Here is a 25,107-nt window from a genome sequence, read left to right on the forward strand (position 1 = left end):
CCATTGTCGTTTTTGAGTCCCCAGGAGGGGGACTCCAGCCAAACCGGCAGCGGTTGTTTTCAGAGCCCAGAGAGGCTCGGGGGCATTGCTTGTTTTTGAGCCTGGAAGGCTCCAACGTTGGCCCCAGAACCTTCACACAGCTGCCCAGCACTTCGTGGGCAGCTGCCACGTTTAGGCCCCTGACATTGGGACAGTTCTGATGTCCCTGCCTATGGAAAATCACAGGTGGTGACTTATGTGAGTTTGGCGCAATTGTTCTTTTTCTGCACCTCTGAATGTGTTTTTATGCATCATGTGCCTTGTTCTACACCGCTGAATGTTTTTATGCATCATGTGCCTTGCTCTTACACCGCTGAATGTATTTTATGCATCATGTGTTATCTGCACCTCTGAATGTGTTTTTATGCATCATGTGTTATCTGCACCTCTGAATGTGTTTAGGCGTCATGTGTTTTCCCCTGCACCTCTGAATGTGTTTTAATGCGTCATGTGTTATGTGCTTACACCCCTACAGGTATTGTGATACGTAGGTGGTTGTTTTTCTCCTAGTGCAGGTGGTGCTAGTGAGGTCCTGGTTACCAGTAATTACTGGTTGTGTGCTTTAGGTGCTATTTTGTGCTACAGGTATTTTTACATTCTATGTTTTATATTCTAAGTGAAATTCTAACAGTATTTCAAGTTCTAAAAGTGCTGATTCCTGACAGTGGTCCATGTGGCCCTGTCTTGTACATATCCCCTGTAAATTCTGCCCGTGCCTCTGGCACATTGTAAAGTGTGTGTTTCCATCTAATGTGTTTTGGTGTAATACAAAGGCTATTTTTATACATAACCTTGTGTGGAGTTTCCTTTGTGGTGGGCCCTGGGTGTTGTTGCTGAGGGTGCATGCGCAAACACTTAACTCACATCGCCTCCGAGTTTAGCCTTGCTGCTCGCGCCACGTTACCTAGAGGGTGAGCAGGGGTTATCTTGGCGTGGTACTCCCTTGCCCTGACTTAGGAGTGGTGGTCTCTGACTGACTTTGGCGCAAGCCCTGGCCAGCCGGGGATCCCATTTCTAACATTGGCGGCAGTGTTGAGGATAAGGATTTGTGTTTGCGTTGTACCACAGTGGCAACTGGCCGCACTACAAAACTCTGCATTTTAGATGACCACATTTTAGGGGATTATTGTTTTTGAAGTTCCATTATTTTCTTCTCCAAAAGGTATCATTGTGCAATTGTGTCAAGTACATTTGTCCCCCACCCTGTGCCCTGAGTCGGTACCTCTGTCACGTGTGGTCAGGTTGAGGAATCAGGGGTGGTAGAAACTGCCTTACCAGTCCGAGGGGGAGGGTTGTGGGTGGATGAATGGTGTGTGGCACTAGACAAGTGAGTGTGAGTTCTCTGGGGTAGAGAGCTTGCTGAATACCTTTGTGAATTGTGTACTCCTGTGTTAAGCTCACACCCCTAGGTTCCCTGTGTAATCTTGTCTCTAGAACATCCTGCCAAGATGGAGCTTGTTTTTGATCTCAGTGATCTAGTTTGGTACAATACGCAGGAGTTGGAAGGGTTCTGTAGAGAGAGAGACATAGGGGTGGATGGGTCAGATACTAAGTACGAACTTAGGAACTACCTGGTCGAATGGTGTAAGGAACAAAGGGATCTTGAGCGCATTGAGGAAAGAGCCCGGGCCTCACACCAGGAGGGTGGTGGGTCTGTAGGGAGCCCTGAAGATTCAGAAGAAGAAGAAGAAGATGACACTGCATGGACGCCAGTAGAGAGTAGAGACCCCATAGATAGGGAGTCCCTTGCTGGGTCCAGTGTAGGAGGCAGCGCCTCATCCCTTTCCCTGTCCCCAGAGGAGTGGGAAGATAGGAGGAGAGAAAGGGAGCACCAGCTGGCCTTAGAGAAGCTCAGGTTAGAGCATGCCCAGGCTATGGCGCAGCTGGAGGTTAAGAAGCAACAGCTAGAGACTGAGAGGGTCTTAGCGCAAGAAAGGAAAGAGGAGGCTGAGAGGGCCTCCACCAGAGGCAAAGTAGCTCTGGAGGGTAGACTAACCCCTGCGCGCAGTGTTGATTGTCTGGATTCCCCAGGGAGGGTTGAGTCCAGTGGTGGCAGCTATATAGATTTCAGTGCAGAAAGTTCCAGTTCCCTGAGTATGGTACCTGTTTCCCCAGAAGAGGAGTATAGGTTGAAGTTCAGGGACAGTAGGAAACTGTCTCACCAGTCTTGGGAGGAGTTTGCAGGGGACTGTCAGTGTGCACTGATTGAGTGGTTAGAGGTTCCCACGGGACCTGATTTTGACAAACTGTTTGATCTTATTCTCAAAGAGCAGGTGCTCAGTTGTTGTTGGCCGGAGTTGCGGCAACACCTGTTGAGGTTGGAGACCTTTGATCCTTGGGAGCTTGCAAAGGAAGCAGACAGATTGGAGAGTGCTAGAGGTTCTCTAGAGTCATTGGTGAGTGACTAAAAAAGTAGTGGTTCAGGGATCTTCAAGCCGAGCGTGGTGGAAGAGGCTCAGTGTAGCCCAGCTAGGTCCCAGGATAGCAAGGAGGGTGTAGGGGCTCACTGCCTGGCTCAGTGGAGCAGGAGTGAGGGGGAGACCGAGGGTCCCCAGATGCCCGAAGCCCTGCCTCAGGACTTGGATGGTTTCTGTAGGGAGCACCAGGTTGGGGACCTAGGCTGTCCTGTTAGTCCATTTGAGGAAGATCTCCTAGTGAGTGGAGGACCTGGAGCGTCTGTAAACAGAGCTCCTGTGGTTCTAGAGTCCGGCAGTGCTACTCCAGGAGGGAGTGCACAGAAGTCCGAAGTGAGGAGTGATTGGGGGATGAGTTTCCCAGTGGATGCACCAGTGGACCAGGGACTAGCCAGATGGGCTAGATCTTCTTGGGGGGACCCGGGTGGCGCCACTTCTGGTCTGGGGGATCGTCACGCACTGTCAGGTGGACAGGGGACGGGAGATTTGCGCCAGACAGACAGTCACACAACATATGTGTCATTTGTTAGCCTCAGGGGGATGGTGTGTGACTCCCCAGAAGTCCTGGAGTGCCAGGCAATTGTTCCACCAAAGGTTTTAGACCTGAGGTTGGGAGGCCAGGTTCAGGATCAGCCTGACCTGAAGGGTAGGACGACTGTAACCAGTGTCCTGACCGGTTCTTCTTCCAGAGGAACCTCTCCGGTTGGGAGAGGGCAGACCTCTGGAAGGGGGTGCAGAGGGTAGGAGAGCCCACCTCTGACCCCAGTGCAACCTGAGGGTTTAAGCCCTGGGTTGGAATGGCGTTCTAGGTGTACCCCTCGCCGGAGGAGGAGGAACCCTAGAAGAAGAGGTAGGGGGAGGAGAGCCTTCCCTGAGACTCCTGGTCTGCCTGAGGTTGTAGACTTTAGGCTGGAGAACCAGTGGCAGTCTAGTCCTGTCTTGCAGACAGGGAGAGTGGAGAATGGCTACTATGTGCCAGGGGTTACTACCCCCCGCTCTGCGAATAGGCAAGTACCAGTGGCACGTGGGTGGCCCAGGGCCTGGTCCTGGCCGCGGACAGCTCGGGAGTACCAGTGGGGTAGCCCAGTTGGTCCAGACAGTGTGTTGAGAAGGAATCCCATGGGTTCACCGTGGCGTAGAACAGGAGGGTGTCCCTGCAGTTGCGGGCCCGCGTCCGTGTTCTATCGCCCCAAGCAGGGAAGTCCATCAAGGTGGTGATTGTTCTCCCCTGCGTTTTGGCTGCAAGGGGGTTGTGTTGGACTTGGCCCTTCTGGCAGATTCACCCCTAAAACTTTTTGCTTAAAATGGTGAATTGGTGATGGTGATTTTTGGTTTCTGCGCACTTTCACTGTGTCCCAGTGGAAAGTGCGTGCGCACTCTGAGGGCGTGGAGTGAGGTTGGCCTGCCCTCCCATAGGAATGCATGGGGAATGTCTGTGTCCCTGGTAGTTCCTGATGCGTGAGATGTGCATGCTCGAATTTGGTATGTGCGAACTCGTGAGAGTGAATGCTTTGCAATGATGTATGTGGCATGATTGTGTCTTGTGTACAAATGCCACTTCTAGGAGTTGGCATATTAGTGTAAAATATGCCTGGCGTGTGATTGGCTGGAGCTGGCTGCTGAGCCTGGCTCCAGGAAGGCTGAATGGGTCTGCCCGGTGGTGAGTGGGAGATTAGCATGCTGATGGCTGGGGAGGAGTGTACCTGTGTCCTGGATGGGGCTGGGTTTCCCCCACACAATGCTGGCTCCGCCCCCTGTGGTGCGTCTAACGACCCTAGCCCTGCCAGTGAATAGAGTGAGGTGATGAGCACATCAAGGGTGCTCCAAAACCAGCTGCAACTGGTTTCCCCCCACCCTGCACCCTGAGACAAAGGATTTACCTGTATAAGAAGGGGCTGTGTCCCCTTACAAGTTGTTCTGTTCCAGGATCCTGTCTGAGTGGGGCTGTTGCTGTGCTGGGTGCCAGGAGGAACGCCACTTGGACTGTTTCCCTGCCTGGAGACCCAGTGAGCTGGCTCTGGGCCCAGCCTTGCCCCCCCTGCCTGCCTAGGAGGACTTTTGCTGGGCTTGTTGGCCCCTAGCGCCTGGGAGCGCTTTTGATTGCCTTTTAGCGCTTGAGAGCGCTTTATTTCTCCCTAAGCGCTGGGAGCGCTTTATTTTTACTGCCCAGCGCCTGGGGGCGCTTTATCCTTGTTGCCAAGCCGGTGCCCACCCGGCATTTGTTCCGTGTTCGCTGAGCCCTTCGAGTGCCCACCTCGAGTGCTTGTTTATTTTAAACGAGCCGGTGCCCACCTTGCATTGCCCCGTGTTCGCACCGCCGAGGAGAAGCCAGAAGGAGCCGCCAGCGTCATAGCCAGGCCGCACTGGGATTGGCCCAGCCGGCCGAGCCTCCCGCCGCGTCACCGGGGGAGGAGCCGAGAAGCAGGAAGCAGCCTGCCATGTCCTACTGAGGCTCCCGAGTGAGAGGAGAGCCCCGGACCTCTGCCGCAGCCCAGAAGGAGAACCGCCCGAGCCCCAGGACACCGCAGGAGCCCCGAGGAGAGGGAGCCCCAGTACAGCGTCCCTGACTAGCCGGTGAGTGGGGCCCAAAGTGCGGAATCGGGGAGGAGGACGTCAGGGCACATTGCCGGTGCCCGCCCCTCCCCTCCAGTGTTTAGAGCCGCAGAGGCTCTTTTTGGCATTTTCTGAATCCCGAGTCCCCCAGACGGGGGGACTCCACTGACGGGGGCAGCACATTGTTTCGAGCCACGAGAGGCTCATGGGGCATTTGAATTTGGTCTGAGTCCCCCGTGAGGGACTCCAACGAAGGGCATATTTTGTTGTTGAGCCACGAGAGGCTCAAGCCGCCACATTGCTCACGGGTCACAGGCCCAGGGGAGGGTCGGGTGGCCCCAGCTAGCAGCGGGCTGCTCCCCCCCTTCCGAGGCATGATATTGTTCAGGGCCACGAGGCTCCCCGGGGGCATTGGTAATTGGGAGCCCTGAGGCTCCAGGGCCATTGTCGTTTTTGAGTCCCCAGGAGGGGGACTCCAGCCAAACAGGCAGCGGTTGTTTTCAGAGCCCGGAGAGGCTCAGGGGCATTGCTTGTTTTTGAGCCTGGAAGGCTCCAACGTTGGCCCCAGCACCTTCACACAGCTGCCCAGCACTTTGTGGGCAGCTGCCACGTTTAGGCCCCTGACATTGGGACAGTTCTGGTGTCCCTGCCTATGGAAAGTCACAGGTGTTGACTTATGTGAGTTTGGCGCAATTGTTCTTTTTCTGCACCTCTGAATGTTATTTTATGCATCATGTGCCTTGTTCTACACCGCTGAATGTTTTTATGCATCATGTGCCTTGCTCTTACACCGCTGAATGTATTTTATGCATCATGTGTTATCTGCACCTCTGAATGTGTTTTTATGCATCATGTGTTATCTGCACCTCGGAATGTGTTTAGGCGTCATGTGTTTTCCCCTGCACCTCTGAATGTGTTTTAATGCGTCATGTGTTATGTGCTTACACCCCTACAGGTATTGTGATACTTAGGTGGTTGTTTTTCTCCTAGTGCAGGTGGTGCTAGTGAGGTCCTGGTTACCAGTAATTACTGGTTGTGTGCTTTAGGTGCTATTTTGTGCTACAGTGATTTTACATTCTATGTTTTATATTCTAAGTGAAATTCTAACAGTATTTCAAGTTCTAAAAGTGCTGATTCCTGACAGTGGTCCATGTGGCCCTGTCTTGTACATATCCCCTGTAAAGTCTGCCCGTGCCTCTGGCACATTGTAAAGTGTGTGTTTCCATCTAATGTGTTTTGGTGTAATACAAAGGCTATTTTTATACATAACCTTGTGTGGGGTTTCCTTTGTGGTGGGCCCTGGGTGTTGTTGCTGGAGGTGCATGCGCAAACACTTAACTCACATCGCCTCCGAGTTTAGCCTTGCTGCTCGCGCCACGTTACCTAGACGGGTGAGCAGGGGTTATCTTGGCGTGTAACTCCCTTGCCCTGACTTAGGAGTGGTGGTCTCTGACTGACTTTGGCGCAAGCCCTGGCCAGCCGGGGATCCCATTTATAACAATATCCTTATAAAGGCATAAGAATCACATCCATATTTAGTAATAGCCAATGCAGTCCAAATACGGCAAGGCTACTCCCATAGACTCCTAGAAAGTACAACGCGTTCTTTAAACAAACCAAGCCTCCAGCAGCCCGGGAATTCCCCCTGCTTTTGTGTTGATTTGTGCAAGAACTCCGGGAGTCCTGAAAGATCTGTCAGTTCTTAGTGACGTCTTATGTCCAACCTTAGGTCAAACTCGGCACCTTTCAGGTATAAATATATCAGCATTTGCCTTAAGCAAACACACGGTGGTTTGGAGCAGAGTAGCTATCGACTTGCCCGACGCCCAGCTGATGCGAGTGCTGATGGAAGCCGACTCTCCCATTTGACGCACTGAGAGAGACGCTGTCTTTCCTCCTGCCGGGAAATCCAGCTCCCGTGGTTCCAGTCACCCTTGCGGGTTTCTGGGAGATCGAGTCCTGAGAACGAGATACAAGACCTCCTTCATTCTATAACCAAGGTACGGAGTTGATTAGATCCTTAGAGCATTCTTGATTCAGATTCTTGGCAAAACTTACTTACTCCTTCCTACGTATTAGGCTTAGGTCAGGTACACCGGGGTAGGCGTATTTTAGAAAAACCAGTTGAGCACGTTTAGTCAACTTTTATCATTGTATGTATTTTATCCGTTTTAAGTATCATATGGCTCAGAAACCATATAAATGCTTTTACAGTATTATTTCATAATACTCCTTTTACTGTACGCACTTTACTTTATGACAAGTATTGCAATTGTGGCAATTCACTTGTCTTGCATGAGAAAGAGGACTGCTCAATAAATACCAACTTTTATTGAAAACGCCCATCTCTCTATTTCTCTGCACTTTGGTGAAACTAAGCATGCACGATTGACTGAGTGAAATAGCTGTCTATTGTTTTCACACGACTCTGGAGATATACTCCTTATTCAGGAGGGAGCAAAGTTGTCATGTTAATGCGGTTGTCAGAAGCTAATCCCTTCTTGTCTCTTCAGGAAAGTTAACTCCCTCCTGTTTACTCGAGAAAGTTTCTAGTGACCTCTGAGCTAGCTGGCATTCATAATTAAGTCTAACATATTCAATAGAGACCAAGTGGACCTCAGTCCTACGTCTAAACTATCGTTTATGTTATTCCAATGCGCAGAGCCTATTGGGAATATAGGAACTACACTACATGGCGCCCAACGTTTGGTAAGGCGATAATCTTACGCTAGATTCTAGAGAAACTCAGTCATACTTTTCACACAGACCCCTTTTTTCCCGTAAAAACTCCAGTAGACGTCTGGAGGGGGTAAAAGGTTACTATCCACCAGAACTTAGTAGGAAGAGATTCCTATGTATTAGTTTTTGGTTTAGTCAACGTTGAAGGATACAGTGTTCCAAAATATTGTGCACCTAATCTTTGTTTCCTTGAAACTTGCTCTGCCACAAACTTTCAGTCAGAAAAATGGGGGAAAGAGAGAGAGCTAGAATAGCAGCTCAACTTTTAGCGGATGACACAAGTCTCCAAAATGAAGACCCGAATGTTATAATCATTCCGGTAAATGTAAGAAGAACTATAACTCTTAAACTTATAGAAAATGGACTTTCACCAAGAGGTGGTACAGTCATATTTGTGGTAGAGGCCCATGAATATCGGCAGACAGAGGTATTCTATTCATGGATACATTTTCCGGCAGCACATGCTGTGACACAAGATTTCCACTATTACAAAATAGAGGAACCTCCAACGGAATGCGCCCCTTTCGAGGACGTTGAAATTTCACTAACATACCAAGAGCACCTGCTCTGGTTTAATGGCGCCCTAAAACATCAAAATCACATTACCAGGCTCGGTCCACTAGGTAGACCAGGAGCCACATGGCCGGTTCTAGCCAGCTATACACCACATCCCGACATTGAAAAAATGTCAGATCGAGAACTTTTGGTTCAGCTAAAACTACTAATTAAAGGACATAGACAATTGGTCCAATATGTCATGCGGACTTCAACAGACCAACCAGCAATTAGAATTCCACAACACACCCCTCACCAGGGGAATACAAATAAAATCACACCACAGACTATACAATCAGTCATTGGCAAAATACTCGCAAAACGGGAAAAAATTCCATTCTGGTTAGCTCAAAAAATCACTCAAATAGAGGCAGTATTTCCTTATACTACTCCTAATGAGAAACACAGAATTCTGACTATCTGTCTCCCAATGGTGATCGCACCACATGTGGAGGACTGTGACACTTGGGGCACAGTCTTTGCTTCGATTTACACAAAAACACATGGTGTTCCGTCCATGGCGGTTATACCAGACGTACTAAGACAGATTCAAAATGAATACGGTCCAGAACCTGCTTTAACTCTAGGTATGAAATTACTGAAAGACTTTATGCAGGTCTCAGCTATATTACTAGCAAACATAAAAGGAGAAGCAGCATCTGTGGCTATCCGTCAGAAATTGAAAGAGACAGATATAGCAGAACAACCGTTTGAACTTGCCAGAATCATAGAAAAATCCCATGAAGAATTAGGTAGAGATAGTTTAGTTGGGAAACCACTAAAACCCCAACTAACTGAAAATCCTGAAAAAACATTTATCAAAAATAATCTCATTACTCCAAAAAAGAGGTGGGAGGGTAATAAACAAATTACTCCCAGAGAAAAACAGTTTCAGTCCAGAGGAAGGTCTCCCCAACGGAGAGATAGATCTCCAGAACGAGGAGGCAAGTCTCCCCACAGGGACCCCTCTGAGAAAAGATACAACCTTAGAGATATGGATAAATAAAGAAAACCTGACAGATATCAAGATAATGATACACGTCCTTCTCGATCTTTTCAGACTTCCTAACAGAAATCGGAAAGAAGAGGACGGTCAGAACAAAAGGAAGAGCATGTCAAGTCCAAAGACAAGGAACCTGCTCATCAAAGTAAAAAATTACAATTTCCAAAAAAGAAGGTAGCTAGTATTAAAATAAAACATGCCGAGGATTCTGAGGACACAACTGAAAAACGGATCATGGGCCAGACAATGCTAGACAGCTCAGCAGAAGTGACCATAGCTCGCAAGATCCTGATGAATCTTCTGAAGACAGTGGACACGAATGAATACATTCAAGTGGAAACTGCAGACACCAGAGTTAGCATACCCCAAAAATTATTATGAAATAACATTACGTTCAAAGGGGGACAAAACTAGGAAAATAAGAGGTCTCTTTTGGGACAAACTATCCAAAGGCTATGATATCCTTCTAGCAGAGAAAGACTGGCCACCAGAGTTTGCCATGGAGTCCCACATGGCAAAGAAATGATTATGACTGCCTTCTCAAATCACATTCCAATTCATAAAAAATACACATTTGCTAGAAAATGGGCAGTGGCCCAAGCACCTGCATTATATAAAAATCATGTAGGATGGGATGAGGATTCTCCTTACCATAAAATTCAGTTAAAAAATCACCCTACTGCACAAAGACAGTATCCTGTAAAGCAAGAAGCTAAAAAACAAGTCAGAGAGATCTTAGATCGACTTGAATATCAGGGGGTGATTGAAATATGCACCTCACAAATGAACAATCCTTTGTTTCCTGTCTCCAAGCCAGACGATTCATATCATCTAGTTTTGGACTACAGACACTTAAACTCTTGTTGCAAAACATTTGCGGTACAAAACTCACACAGTGCAGCACTAATGAATAACATCGTACGCAAAAAATATAAAACGACATTAGATATTTCAAATGGTTTCTTCTGTCAAAACATAGCACCAGAAAGCAGGTATTTGACCGCTTTCTCCTGTATGGGGGCACAATAACAATTTTGTCGTCTCCCACAAGGATTCAAGAATAGCCCAGGATTATTCTCAGCCAGGGTAACAGAGTTACTACAAATGTATGATGATAAGGCATTATCATATGTCGATGACATCTATCTTACAGACAACGACCTGGAGACACACTTGAAAAGAGTGAACACCATCATACTTGGGTTTGCAGCTGAAGGGTATAAATTCAACTTTAAAAAGTCACAAATTGCCCATCTCACTGTCCTATTTTTGGGTTATGAGTTAACAAGTGAAGGCAAAAGCCTAGCAGACAACTTCTTAGAGAAGTGTGCGGTACTCCAAGGTCCAAAAACGCTGAAAAACTTACAATAAATTCTAGGTTTCCTGAATTTTGGAAGAACATACATTCTAAATTATGCAGAGAGGGTTAAACCTCTCTACGAATTAATAAAACCTGATTTCAAACAAATGAATTGGACACAAAATCACACAAACATTTTAAGATCACTACAAACAGACATGTTAACCAAAACAAAACTGTAAACAAGCGCAAACGAACGCAACCTTGTAATCCGAGTCACCCCAGGAAGATGCAGATTCACGTACCTGACCTCTAATGAGGGACAAACGGTACCAATAGCTTATAAATCACACTTGTACACACAAGCTGAAATGAAATTCAGTTCTACTGAAAAGATTCTGACTGCGGTTCAAACTGCTGTAGCAAAAGATCGCACAAGGTAAACGTATAATAATCGTTACACCGGTCCCTGCCCTAGAAGCAGTAACAAGAGCAAGCATTCCGAATGCTAAAGCACTACATCCGAGATGGATACAATGGGTTAATTCTCTTGCTGCATCAGACGTAGTATACGAATTCGATCCTAACTTAAAAACACAGGAATTCCTCCAATACGAATATGAATGTCCTCTGCCGACCGAAATCCTGCCTCTCGAACATTACAGCTGTATAATATATAAAGACGGTTCAGCACAGCCCGCAGTTGGGGGTAAACAAGCATATAGTGCAGCATGCGCGATTGTTAAAGGTCGCTGGCGCTTAGGTAAATTCAGACCGATAGTCACCAAAACTGAATCACTCAGAAACTGTACAGCTCAGCGAGCTGAAATAAGATCTTTAAAGATGGCGCTTGAAAATGCTGATCGCGAATTCCCCACACTAATAGTGTGCGATTCGCATTACTGCGTCCAGTCTTACAATAATGACATGCAGACTTGGATCAAAAATGGTTACAAAGATGAGACAGGTGCCACAATAAAGCATAAAAAACTTTGGGAACAAGTAGTTCTTTTGTAGAAAGAACTACAAAAGACTCACGTGATATATACACTGAGTCATCAACGTGACGGCGTTCACGTTGCAGGGAATTCATTGGCTGATAGAGCCACAGCGGCAGCTGTCAAACCAGCTTCCGTAGCCACAAAAAAGCGTTCTAAAAAACAAATAGGCGGTGAAACGCTACTAGCGGTAAAAGCCTCAATGGAAGGCAACTGTGTGGCGTTACCTCTAAATTATCCACTTGGGAAATACATACATAATTGATGCAAACTCCGTTCTATTTGCTCAAATCCCTGGAGTGGGGAATGGAGTAATTCCAAACACGAACCGGAGGGCTTACTTGATTCAAGAAGCACACATGGGAATGGGTCTGATGCACCAAGAGATCTTGAAATCTCTAATAGAATTACAATCACAATACTGGTGGCCGGGGGTGAACGTGCACATTTACAACTTTGCAATGAATTGTCAGGACTGCAATAGAGATCACAGTTGTGAACCGGACGAGACACCAGCCCATATACCTTTATTAGAAAGCATTAGGCTATCTATATGCAAAAATCCAGATGGAAAAAGGCGATCCCATAATTATTAAGACGAGATTTATTTGGATGTGGCCCCAGCGCTCGGCTGATGCCAGAACTGTTATAAAAGATTTGCAAGTCTTTATCGGCACATACGCAATTGGCATGCTACATTCTGATCAGGGTCCTACGTTTAGCTCTCGAGCTTACCAGGAGGCCATGACCAGCATGGGCATTGCATTACGGTATTCTAGTCTATTCCATCCCGAGGGAAATGCGGTAGTGGAGAGAAAAAAACATGACATAAAGCAATCTATAACAGCGAGGGTATTAGGTTTGGGTGACGGGTGGGTCAAACATCTAACAAGTGTCCAACGTAGTCTTAATAATCTGCCAAGAAATTCTCTAGGAGGTATCACTCCATACGAGCTTTTGTTTGGTACCAGAATGATCATTCATGACCTTGATCGGCACACTTCAGTGGTGGAACAAACAACCTTTGATATCAAAGACCGTTTGGCTGTTTTACAGGACTTGAATGAAACAAGAAGAAGTCTAAGTAACACAAAGCTAAAGCCAACAGCCACTGAAGAAAAACCACCTGTCCCAGCAAGACCTGTCTGGATTCCAAAGATTGGGGATCTGGTCAGAGAAAAGATTGTGGTGAAGAAGGAATTTGGGCCTTCTTACAGAAAAGCAGTACCTGTCTTAGCTGTCAGCGGAACAAGATCAGTAGTACTACCGCCCCTTGCTGGTAAAAAGGAGAACAGAGTTGTATCAATCGACCTGGTAAAACCACAATCATGTGGCCAATAATAAGTAGTAGGCCCAGTGGACTCCCAAGAAGTAGCAGAAGACCAAACCTTGCTACAATCCAAGAGGTTCAAACTGAGAGACTAATCACTTTTGATAAACCTGCAGTGAATAAAAAAAGGACTATGCAACAAAGCCATGGAACTTGTGCCTTTTGAAACCCAAATTGCAACAGTTCGTCAAGAAACACCTGTCTACAATGATGTAGCCTCTGAACATATAGAATCAAAGATTAATAACAATCCTGAAGCAATTCCAACAATTGACTGAACTGCATCTGGCTACTTCATCAATTTCGACGACTTTTCTGATGATCCAAGTGAACATGAAGAAACGCCAGCAACTAAAACTTTCAAAGAAAAAATTACAGAACTCTTTCATCAACTAAAAGAAATATATCTGATTTCACCATGGATTGAATTTTGGATTGTGTTAGGTGTACTTTTCCTCCTACTTTGGCTCATTTTAGTTCTAAGCTTGGGAACATTCATTGAGGGAAAATACAGTACAATGGACACAGCAAGTCAGAACATCAACTTGGTCCTAAAGCCTCACAGATCCTCTCACATTGAAAAAAGAGAACTTTCATCAGTGAACATCACAGCCATTCCAATACCTGGTGGTGTAGCATGGGACAAAACTGATTACGAAATCTATGGCCCGGTTGTACTCGTGAAATATCCACATCAGATCAAGGTTTCATTAAGTGACTTTGTGACACCAAGTACTTTCTCTGATGATTGGGACTTTGAAAATATTAATAATATGATGTGAGATTTAGAAATGTCAGCAAAATTCACAGAGCATGATTATTTAGAAGGCTCGTCAAATTATGAAGAAATGTACTGTTTTAACCACTATGGTCATCACTATTTGCATAAATCTGCTAATCCTAGAAATGTTTTTACTTATAATCAATGGGAACATTGCCCAACCCCGCCAAAAGGCAGCTCGAAAACATTTTATGAGAAATTCCCATACTTCTCAGGGTTTAACAACACAGATCCAGAAACTTTTTATTTTAAGATGTTAAATAAGACAGGAATGAAAAACATGTTGACAAATACTAAATTGATTTATTCTGAAACATTTTATGAAAAAATGTCTACATTTGGTTTTGAATTTTGGAAAAACAACATTGAAACAAAAACTATTTGGGGTACAAAAGACTGGCAGGTACAAGGTCTAGAATCATTATTTAGAGCCTGCATGATCCCAGAACAAATAATATTCTTGAATGACACCATTCAACAAACAACCTGTCTTGGCCTAGCTAAGATTAAAGATTTAAATAAACCGTCTATTCCAAAGCCCATACCTGATAGTAAGAGCACTACAGATGTGGAGATAGACGTATCGCATATTTTACAACAAAACAGAATAAATCCTGATTGGAAAAAATGGTTGATCTGGCCCACTGACACAAATAACTGTCAAGATAGATTCCTGAACAAAACACAGGGGTTCAAACAGACCAGGCCAGACCCAAGATACTCCCAAAGACAACATCCAGGGATAGTTACAACATATAGTGTAGGACAACGATGCCTTGAGTGGCTACAGAGATCCACACTGCCTGAAATTAAGCAACACTTGACTTTACTTAAAGAAGGTGCTGACTTGCGAGATTTCATATTGGGACCTCGCAAACAGCGTCAAAAACGTTTCATATACGCCGGTATATACGCAGCTTACAACGAGGCTTGGAAAGTAATGCCAATTGAAACTGCTGAAAAAATACGAGAAATTGAACGTATTAATTTGGAAAATCACTGTCTGTAGTGGACAATGGGTTAACGACTCTGTCCTCCAGAATTTATTCACTGGACAGCATTATATCATCTACTATTGATATAATAGAGCAGGATTTGCTAATGTTACAACATGGATAGTCCCAATTGCGTTTTATTGTACAGCTAGGCTGGACATTACAAAACCTCTGTTCAGGCTACATACCATGGCGTCTAATCAACACAACGTCAATACTTTCTATCTTTAACTTTACAGATAAATAAATCAGTTTGGCACAAAAAGGAGCAGACTATACGATACTGAGCATTGAAAAACTCGAGAGATTACCATTGACAATGTCAGAAAGACCTGTCATTGAATGGATAATACATGGTACAATTACAATTCCGATAACAACTTTTCAGTTTCAATATTGCCAAAAGTATATACCAGCAGGCCTGTCTGAAAGGTTGGGTAAAGGATACATCAAGTCAACCTGGAATTCACCTTACACACATAAATGTTATAGTGAAGGGAAAAAAGAAGTATTTCTTAGTTTTAACAACTGTAAAAATGTACTAAGCGGTACACTTCTGTGTCAAGGTATTAACTTGCAGGGAGCCTGCGAAAGTTCATCAAACAACCTTTCATGTCACCTGCACGGCACCCCTGCAACACAGATATAGCCTTTCTTCAGACAGCTTTCCAACGGCAGCTACGTTCTAATAAATGACCACAGCTGTTGTGGCATGATGCCAGGAAAAGCCTATCTTGTGAGCGTTACTTCCAGGGTCATTTGCTGTATGCAAGTATTGTATCCAAACAGCAAACGAGACATGGAGGCAGCAATATGGCCATCTCTGAATATCTCTTCTATTCGAATTGATAGTTTAAGCAGGATGAAGTCTATTCTTTTACAGACAACTGTGCCTTTAACCTCGTCCAAAGAGACGTATGATCTGCAAGTTGCAAGGACAGCGGCAGAGATACATACATCATTATCAACAAATTGCCCTGTACATTTCGTAGAAATGTTAGGTCAAATTTTAAACATGTTTGCTACCAGTGGCATCGCACATGTATTTAAGACAATTTTTTCGGGACTATTAGTACCCTTTGAAGCAGTCCTGAACATCTTCCCGAATTTTGTGCACTCTGTGTTCGGCGGCCTGCCTCTTCTTTTGGGACTCGTAGCAGGAATTTTATTTTTGTTCCTTCTGCTCCGATATGGCAAGTCCAGTCACAGACAAAACTTAGGCTACAATGGAAGAAACGATCCTAGCGATGAGATACCGAGAAAGGATTACTAAGGTCCTCGGCTTGGCGAAGCTAAGAGATCTGAATACCACATGGTTTCTTTCATTCAGACCAATCTGGCAAGATTGCATCTTACCTGTGCTTCGATGCCTGCTATGCGGAGAAGAATGCGTGTTGGACGTCTGTCTTACACTACCATCAGCAGTACCTATGGATGTCGATACTTTGCTTGGTTCGGTAACGGCTCATGCAATGTGTTGTCCCCAGCGGCTACCTTTACTGATGACGGCTTTCGTTGAGACTTCACCATTATGATTAGGTGGCGGTGAAGTACGAGATGAAAGCAGCACCACACAGGTACAACCTTCAGTGAGCATTGCTGATCCAGACATTGATGATAGCAATGATTCTCACATATGCAATATTTCAGCTTTTTCGAACTTGGTCGAACTTTCACCTACTGTTGTAGACCAATTTTTCGCAAGCCTGTCTGATTTAATGTTCTCACCTAGCAACGAGAATAACTTTTGAATAACTTTTGAAAACACAAGCACACAGCGTTCCCTGAACACTGAATTTTGCCTGTAGTTTTTGATAAACAACACTACATGAAAACAATTGGAACTATTTTTTTCCCCTGAAAGCGAAATTATTTTTCCATTTCCGAAAATGTTTACCTTTTTTCTTGGCACATGATACTCTGCTTAAAGTAGAACTATTCTTAGAGAACAAGATTTCTATTTTGAAACTCTAGAGACAATATTTTGATTCAGCCTCTAGCACATGTACAGTATTGTATAAATATGTGATCAAATGGTCTCGACCTTCTCTTCTGTATTAAGAGTCATTTCATAAATGTAATTTTCGCAATTCATTCAGCCGATATTTATATATGCATTATCTGAATGATACAACTGCTTGAGAAACGTACAGTATTAATACTCATTTTCCGTGTATAAACCATATACCATTTCAAATGCATTTTATGTATTTTGGGGTGGGTTGGAAAACACATGCATCACTATATGCTTAGTATTGCTTAGTATTTTAGTAATGATTGACATAATACGTGGAGTGGGTGTAGTAAACGTATCTAGGACCCTAATTAAATATTCCCGATTCATGCCCTTATGTGTTTATAACAAATAATATCCTTATAAAGGCATAAGAATCACATCCATATTTAGTAATAGCCAATGCAGTCCAAATACGGCAAGGCTACTCCCATAGACTCCTAGAAAGTACAACGCGTTCTTTAAACAAACCAAGCCTCCAGCAGCCCGGGAATTCCCCCTGCTTTTGTTTTGATTTGTGCAAGAACTCCTGGAGTCCTGAAAGAACTGTCAGTTCTTAGTGACGTCTTATGTCCAACCTTACGTCAAACTCGGCACCTTTCAGGAATAAATATACCAGCATTTGCCTTAAGCAAACACACGGGGGTTTGGAGCAGAGCGGCTATCTACTTGCCCGACGCCCAGCTGATGCGAGTGCTGAAGGAAGCCGACCCTCCCATTTGACGCACTGAGAGAGACGCTGTCTTTTCTCCTGCCGAGAAATCCAGCTCTAGTGTTTCCACTCACCCATGCGGGTTTCTGGGAGATCGAGTCCTGAGAACGAGATACAAGACCTCCTTCATTCTATAACCAAGGTACGGAGCTGATTAGATCCTTAGAGAATTCTTGATTCAGATTCTTGGCAAAACTACCTTAACTTACTTACTCCTTCCCAAGTATTAGGCTTAGGTCAGGTACACCGGGGTAGGCGTATTTAAGAAACACCAGTTGAGCACGTTTAGTCAACTTTTATCATTGTATGTATTTTATCCGTTTTAAGTATCATATGGCTCAGAAACCATATAAATGCTTTTACAGTATTATTTCATAATACTCCTTTTACTGTACGCACTTTACTTCATGACAAGTTTTGCAATTGTGGCAATTCACTTCTCTTGCACGAGAAAGAGGACTGCTCAATAAATAACAACTTTTATTGAAAACGCCCATCTCTCTATTTCTCTGCACTCTGGTGAAACTAAGCATGCACGATTGACTGAGTGAAATAGCTGTCTATTGTTTTCACACGACTCTGGAGATATACTCCCTATTCTGGAGGGAGCAAAGTTGTCATGTTAATGCGGTTGTCAGAAGCTAATCCCTTCTTGTCTATTCAGGAAAGTTAACTCCTTCCTGTTTACTCGAGAAAGATTCTAGTGACCTCTGAGCTAGCTGGCATTCATAATTAAGTCTAACATATTCAATAGAGACCTAGTCGACCTCAGTCCTACGTCTAAAACTATCGTTTATGTTATTCCAATGCGCAGAGCCTATTGGGAATATAGGAAATACACTACAAGGGAGGGTAAGGGAATTACACATCTACAATAACCCCTGCTTGGCATGAGCAGTCAGGCTTATCTCAGAAGCAAAGTGTAAAGCATTTTCTCATAACACACAGTAATACAGTGAAACCACTACAAGAGGACACCATACCAGTTTTAGTAAAATAGCCAAAATCTATATGTTTAAAACAAGACCAAAACAATGATCATCCAACATACAGTAATCAAAATACAAATATTTCAAAAATGTATTTAAAATACAGTTCCTTGAAGTTGATAGCTCCGTCTGGGGCTATCACGGCGTCATGAACAAACAAATCCTATCGTTTACCCCAGGCTAAGTTAAGTTACAAGGTTTTACAGTCTTGGGTTTTTCGGATACATAGGGGTACACGGCAGGGATGCCCTTTATCCCCCCTGTTGTTTGCCCTATTTCTTGATCCTTTTATCCAAATACTTATGATGAATAAGGGTATTCGGCCATTATCTTGTGGACCTAATGAGCTAAAACGTAATGCTTATGCGGTTGATATCGCAATCTCTACGGTAGATCCAGTCCGGTCCGTAGAATTAATTATTCAAGAGGCTAATAGATTTGGTACCTTTTCTGGTTACAAATTGAATATTGGTGAGACTCAGATTTTGCTGAATTATACCCCAGAATCCCCCATAATAGGATACTGTATAGAACCTGCATATCTTGGTGTTCATGTCACTCCTCAGATGGTAAGCATTATTAAGTTAAACTATGAAGTGCTATTGACTGATACTTCTAGGAAACTTTAGAATTGGCATACGCTTCCTATTAGTATCATTGGACGATGTAATATTGTCAAAATTACAATACTTCCTAGGTTTCTTTCTTCATTCAGGTCTATTCCTTTGAAACTTCCGAATCTGTTTTTTAAGAAATTAGATTTATTAGTTTTATTTGGGGGTACATGCGGGCACGTCGGGCTATTAAGCTTTTAAAATATCCATTCAACCAAGATGGTCTTGCACTCCCTGCGTGGCATAGCTATGGTTTGGTGAAACATAGTAGCTATAAGGCATGTCCATTAGCCCAAGAGATAAGGCAGTTCTCACACAATAATCATATGCATACACTACAAGAACACAGCAACTGCAACTCTACAGGGGTCATCTATGCCATCACCTGGCCATGTGGTTTTTTGTACATTGGACAAACAATTCAAAAGGTAAAATTTCGGATACTACAGCATGTCAACCGCATTAGATGCCAAACACAAAGGGCCCCTCTAGTGGATCATTTCACAAAGTTCGGCCATGCACCAGATAGTCTCAAATGGTGTGTCCTGGACAAGGTCACACCCAATCCCAGGGGTCGTGACTTTAACAATATCTTGAGCACCCAAGAGTGTCATTTTATACACCTATTTGACAACATCAAACAATGTCTTAATGAATATGAGGAGATTAGCAAGCAGGTAGCAGTGTTGAACAATCGGTAACACTATATACACCATAGGACCACATGCATACAGCGTATATGCCCTTAATTGCACTGGTTACCATCACGCTCATTATGCTATGGATTTTACAGGTTTTGATGTACTGAAATATGTCACCACATGTAACCAAAACCTCACTGTCTGTCTGCGATGTATCCACGGATGATACCCCCTGTTTGACATGAATGTTTGAATGTTTAAATCAAATATTGTCCACATGGCAATGATCCTTTTTCGAGAAGATAATATAATTTTAACTGTGATGTACACTATTGCCCGATTTTTCACGATGGCAGTATGGGGTCTCATCTCATTTTTTGTGTTTGTTCAAATTTTGATTATACAGGCTCCTTCATCCCCTTTCTGTAAAATAACTATTAACCTATGTTGTACGCTTCTGTGTAAACATCCACCGGGGGTAGTCACAGTCCCATTGAACCATCCACTGAGCCCGGTGATTCCCCTATGACGACACACACACACTAGTGAGTCTTTCTTCACTCTATGGATGACGCGCACCTTTATAAACGTCCTCGTGGCAGTCGGCTCTTCCTGCCGATTCCCCACCGCGCGATCCATAGACAGCGGGCCTGGATGAAGTTGAGGAAAGCATTGGAACTAACATGCCCGATACATTCCTTAGTGTCAAGATGTGGCTCACTGACACCCCCCCCGTTTCCTTCCACTCAGCAGCGGCATCATATGCACAAAGCACACACGGGCACAAGATCGACACACGGTCCTTTCATCGCCACAGCCGCCATTCCTGAACCATGTAGATTAATGTAGAAGACGACCGAGACACATGCTACCCTTCACCCGGGTAAGTTGATCGTCCTCAACAATTTCCCATCCTTGGAACCCCCTTTTAACAGCTTTCATAATTTTAAAACTCGGACCTTATCACTTACAAATAAGGACCACCCTGAAACTTTAGCGGTCACCACCCAAGGCACCACTTAGAGGACCAGGCCTCCCACGAAGTTTCATGGGTAAGCCCTTTATTAGTCAGGATCACTAACTGATGGTAGTTTTCCACCGATGCAAGGTCCCTCAACTCTGTATTAATTTACCCCTAGGTATGTGACCTTGTCACACCCACGGTATTAAGGCTGCATCCCCCTTCGTCCTGAAGAAGACCCGCAGGCTGAGGCCCCCAGTCACCCCAAGCCCCTTGTCGGGTCGAAACGTCAACGCCTTTCAAATCGCAAATTGGACCACCTAATTTCATTATACATGCTACTTTCATTATACATGCTACCTAATTTCATTATACATGCTACTTTGGACTGTATAAATGTAAACAAAAGTAGTAACTTAACAAGGAGTGGCCTTTTGTCTGCAGGGCTGGAATCTTTAAGCGAGCTCCATCAGAAACAGTTTAAATTGTTTTTATTACACTCCTGTGTCACGAGTTTTACTAGCACTACACCTCTTTCTTACTCACCACACTTTCCTCCTTTGCATGCTATTAGAAGCACCATGCTCCTTTGTACCGTAAATATATGAGTATAATTGTACAGAATTGAATTCTATGTTGGAGTGAACTATTAAACTCCTTCGTATCATCAAAACATTTCTTGTCAGGTTGTTGCATCTCTCCCATTTTTTCCAGATTAACTACTAAACAGATTGAATCTGCAGAGCCAAATTGGTAGAAGGCTCATTAAACGGTATAAAGATTGATTACAAGTATGCATTTAGTTGATTTTTGATCATTAGGTTTGGACCATTGTCTTTGATACTATACGTCACACAGGTCCACGACCAGATTGGGTCACCCCATTTCTATAATGGGTTTTGAAAAACCAGCAGATCATCCTAGCTGCTGTGCTGCCTCATGTGTTGGCACATATGAATGGTGCTGCAGGGATGGTATCCTCATCTTTCACCTCTGATTTGTGTGTGCCTCTCTTGGTTCTTGCACCTACAACACCACGCTCACAGGAGACACCGAACACATCAGAGGAGGAGGATGTGAACTGCACCTCTTTCCAACAAAAAAGTGTCTGTGCCACATACCTAGTTTCTCCTTTGCCTGTTGCATATGAGCATGCCAGGGTAAATCAGCTGCCACTGTCCTCCTTTTGATTTCACCCTGTTCACCTTGACCATTTGTGAACTCTCAATGTGGCCTATCCTCCCTAATGACAATGTGGCCATCCTCGTCACTGAAGCACTCCTCTCCTCCACAGGTCCCATTACATGTTACCCCCAAGGACTATGTCTGGACATCCACTAGCTCAAAGCATCTTTTGGGGTTGTTGTCCAATGTACCGTACCTGTGAGCTGCATCATCATTTGCGCATGTAAACAAATGCACTTAGTACTTACTACCTGTGTGTTGTTGGTCTGTTGGAGTCAGGATCATGTTGACCATTGGGTATTCTGTGACTACTTGCCAAAGTGACATGTGTTTTTTGGAGTCAGGTGCAATGCCAGGCAGTGAGAGTGTAACATATTTGGTGAACTCTGTTGACTAATAAGTGGTTATTCAAGGTTACAAGCATGACATTCAGCTGGTGCCATGCAGTCACTGATAATGCTGAATGAAGTCACACTATATTTGCTGGGTCTACCAATGCATACTAGCAAGCAAACAACATTGGGCAAAGAAGTAAATGCTGCAAGTGTGAGTGGGTACAGGACATTCATCAGTGTGTGAGTTCGAATACCTACAATTTGGGTAAATGTTTTGAACACAACATCCCTCATAGTATGCCGCATTCATACCCACACAGAGAAATCATATGTGAATACGTGTTTCACTGTGCACATTTCCATCATGATTGTCACATGCACTGGTCAACAATGTCTGTAGATAGATCATGAAAAGTCAAGGCAAACCTGACAGATCCCTGCCCATAGGTAAGACACCTACTCATCAACTACTCATCATGCTACGAAATGGGAAACATCCTTTACAACGCAACCACTACAACACGGTTGCGTTACGACGCAGCTTTAACAACGAAAGTCGTTACAACGACTTTTGCTGGAGGGCGCTCTAGGATAGGGGATAGTTTAATTTACTATCCAACACCTTCCCTACTATCCACGGGGACAGGTGTTGGAATAGTAAATTAAACTATTCACTATCAGCGCCCCCAACACAAGTCGTTGTAACCACTTGCGTTGTTAAAACTGCGTCGTAAAGGGACGCGTTGTAACGGGACGCGTCGTACCGTCATACATCCTACGAAACACTGCTAGCCAAGTCATAGGCATGTACATAACATTACCTGAGCACAAATGCTAACTCCTGCATAGTAAATCATGATATAGATCTGTATGTAGCAAACAATGACATTTAATGTCCATAGAAATGTTTTTATTTACTAATACTGCCTATCCCACAGCAAATAACTATTCTAACCTAACCTACACTACCTTGTCCTACATGCTAAACTACTCTAACTTAACCTAGCTTGCTCTAAACATTTAGCAAAACATGATAAATCTCAACTTCCCACCCCCTTTAGGAGATGTCTCTACACAAGGACAACAGAAACTACACATGGACTCCTAAACATTCATATATACATTTTTTTATTTGGTATTTTTAAGGATTTGTGATACACATATAAAACACCTAAAACCCCACCCCAAAAAAACTCAAAGAACCCCTACTCTCTAAACTTTGAACCCACCCCTCAAACCCCTCAAACCAATACCCCTACACTATCACTACACTAACTAACCTGAACTAAGCTATTAAAGCATTATGACCAACACTAAAACTATGTATAGGGGGAAGAGCAGAAAGGCTCCCTGTGGCTACCATGGCTTAGGTCTTCCTACTGCCTGCTTCAGCTCCTGGAGGAGTGTTAGAGCCTGGTCCATTTTGTATTCTAGCACAGCCACCCGCAACTTTAAGTCCAAAATGTTCTTCTTTATATCAAGCTTAAAGGACCTAGGCGCTCCTGTGGCCTGAGTTGTGGGGCAAGTTGGTTGGGACGTATGCTGGTGACTGGGTACTGGGTGGCTGCGTACTGGTGCCTTGGAGGTACCTTGGCCTGATTGTCCCGTTTTGCCTGAGCTTCACTTGTTCATGGTTGGTGGTCCCTAAAGGAAAGCATTACCACTTGCTCAGAGCCTTCTCCTCCTCATATTGTTTCCTCATGGCTCTGTGTGCCTTAACGACTCTCCAAAGGTGGAAAAAGCGCTCCTCTCTGAGGTCATGCTGCGCCAGCTGTTGTGGTGTCATGTTGTCTGTTTAAGTAATAAATATAACTGTTGGGGCGTGGCTAACTGCAGAAACTAGTCTTAAATATCCTGATAGTATGGGCCCTTTCTTGAAATAGAAATACCTACTAGAGGCAGCAGAGTGACTGTAGGACGAGCGGAGCGCAGTTGAGGACCCCTTCTGTGTGCAACGAGCTTCTTGGCCGCTGAGACATGGTGAGTCTGGAGTGTCGATGCAGATGGAAGCACTGGGGCGCGGCCACGAGGGAGACACTGAGCGACAGACTCAGAGGGCATTCTCCACTCCCTGCCGCCTGACGGTATCCGGGTGGCTGAAGGGGATGAGGTGGGACGCACACCACATGGCACCTTACTGCGGGCCCGTGCGCTGAAGGGAGCTCGATTGCACTGCCGGGTGACGGAGCCTCAAGATGGCGCCGGCGTAGACAGTAAAGATGATGCTGGCGGAAAGTGGCGACACAGGACAGTAAATCCTGAGTTCGCGGCCTGGAGAACACGGGAGGTGAGCGAGCGGGGATCTGACCGCAGTGGCAGGAAAGTGACAAGGAAACGGGCTGTAGGCGCAAGGGAGAACGGCGGAATGAGGCCTGCGCACTTACGCCCTTGTGCAGAATTTTGAGTCTCAGGAACGGTGCAGGACACGAACGGCAGACGGGAAGAACTTGCACTGGATTGCTAGTACTGCAATATAGGTTGTGGAGAGCCGGGTGCTGGGATCGGTGACTGCCTGGAATTAGACAAACAGGCAAAGGGGCTCCGAAACCTCAAGGTTATGTATAGTGCTGTGGAGATTGAAAAATAGTGGAAAATAATGGGACTGAGAGATCTAGAGGAAACACCAGACTAGTGGTGGTGGATGTGACAGTCTACTGATACCAGCATGCAGGCATACCAGATGAGGCGCTGTGCAGGCTGAGGTACATGATATTCAGGGAGTGATACACCCTCCCCCCCTCCCCCCTGGTGATAACATAACCCAGACATGTGTGGGGCTTGGGGCGAGTGCCCCTGAGCAGACTACGACCCTGCTGATTTGGACGTTGGAGGTTTGGAGTGCTTCCGGGATCGGTTCTGATCTGTTCCCCTGGCTGGACGGGTACTGTGCTGGCAACGTATGTGGATGATGTGCTGCGGCAGGCAGTAGTTGAAAGGGGCCAGTGGTAA

The sequence above is a fragment of the Lissotriton helveticus genome, chromosome 4_1 (genome assembly GCF_964261635.1).
Source record: "Lissotriton helveticus chromosome 4_1, aLisHel1.1, whole genome shotgun sequence".
Lineage (NCBI taxonomy): Eukaryota > Metazoa > Chordata > Amphibia > Caudata > Salamandridae > Lissotriton > Lissotriton helveticus.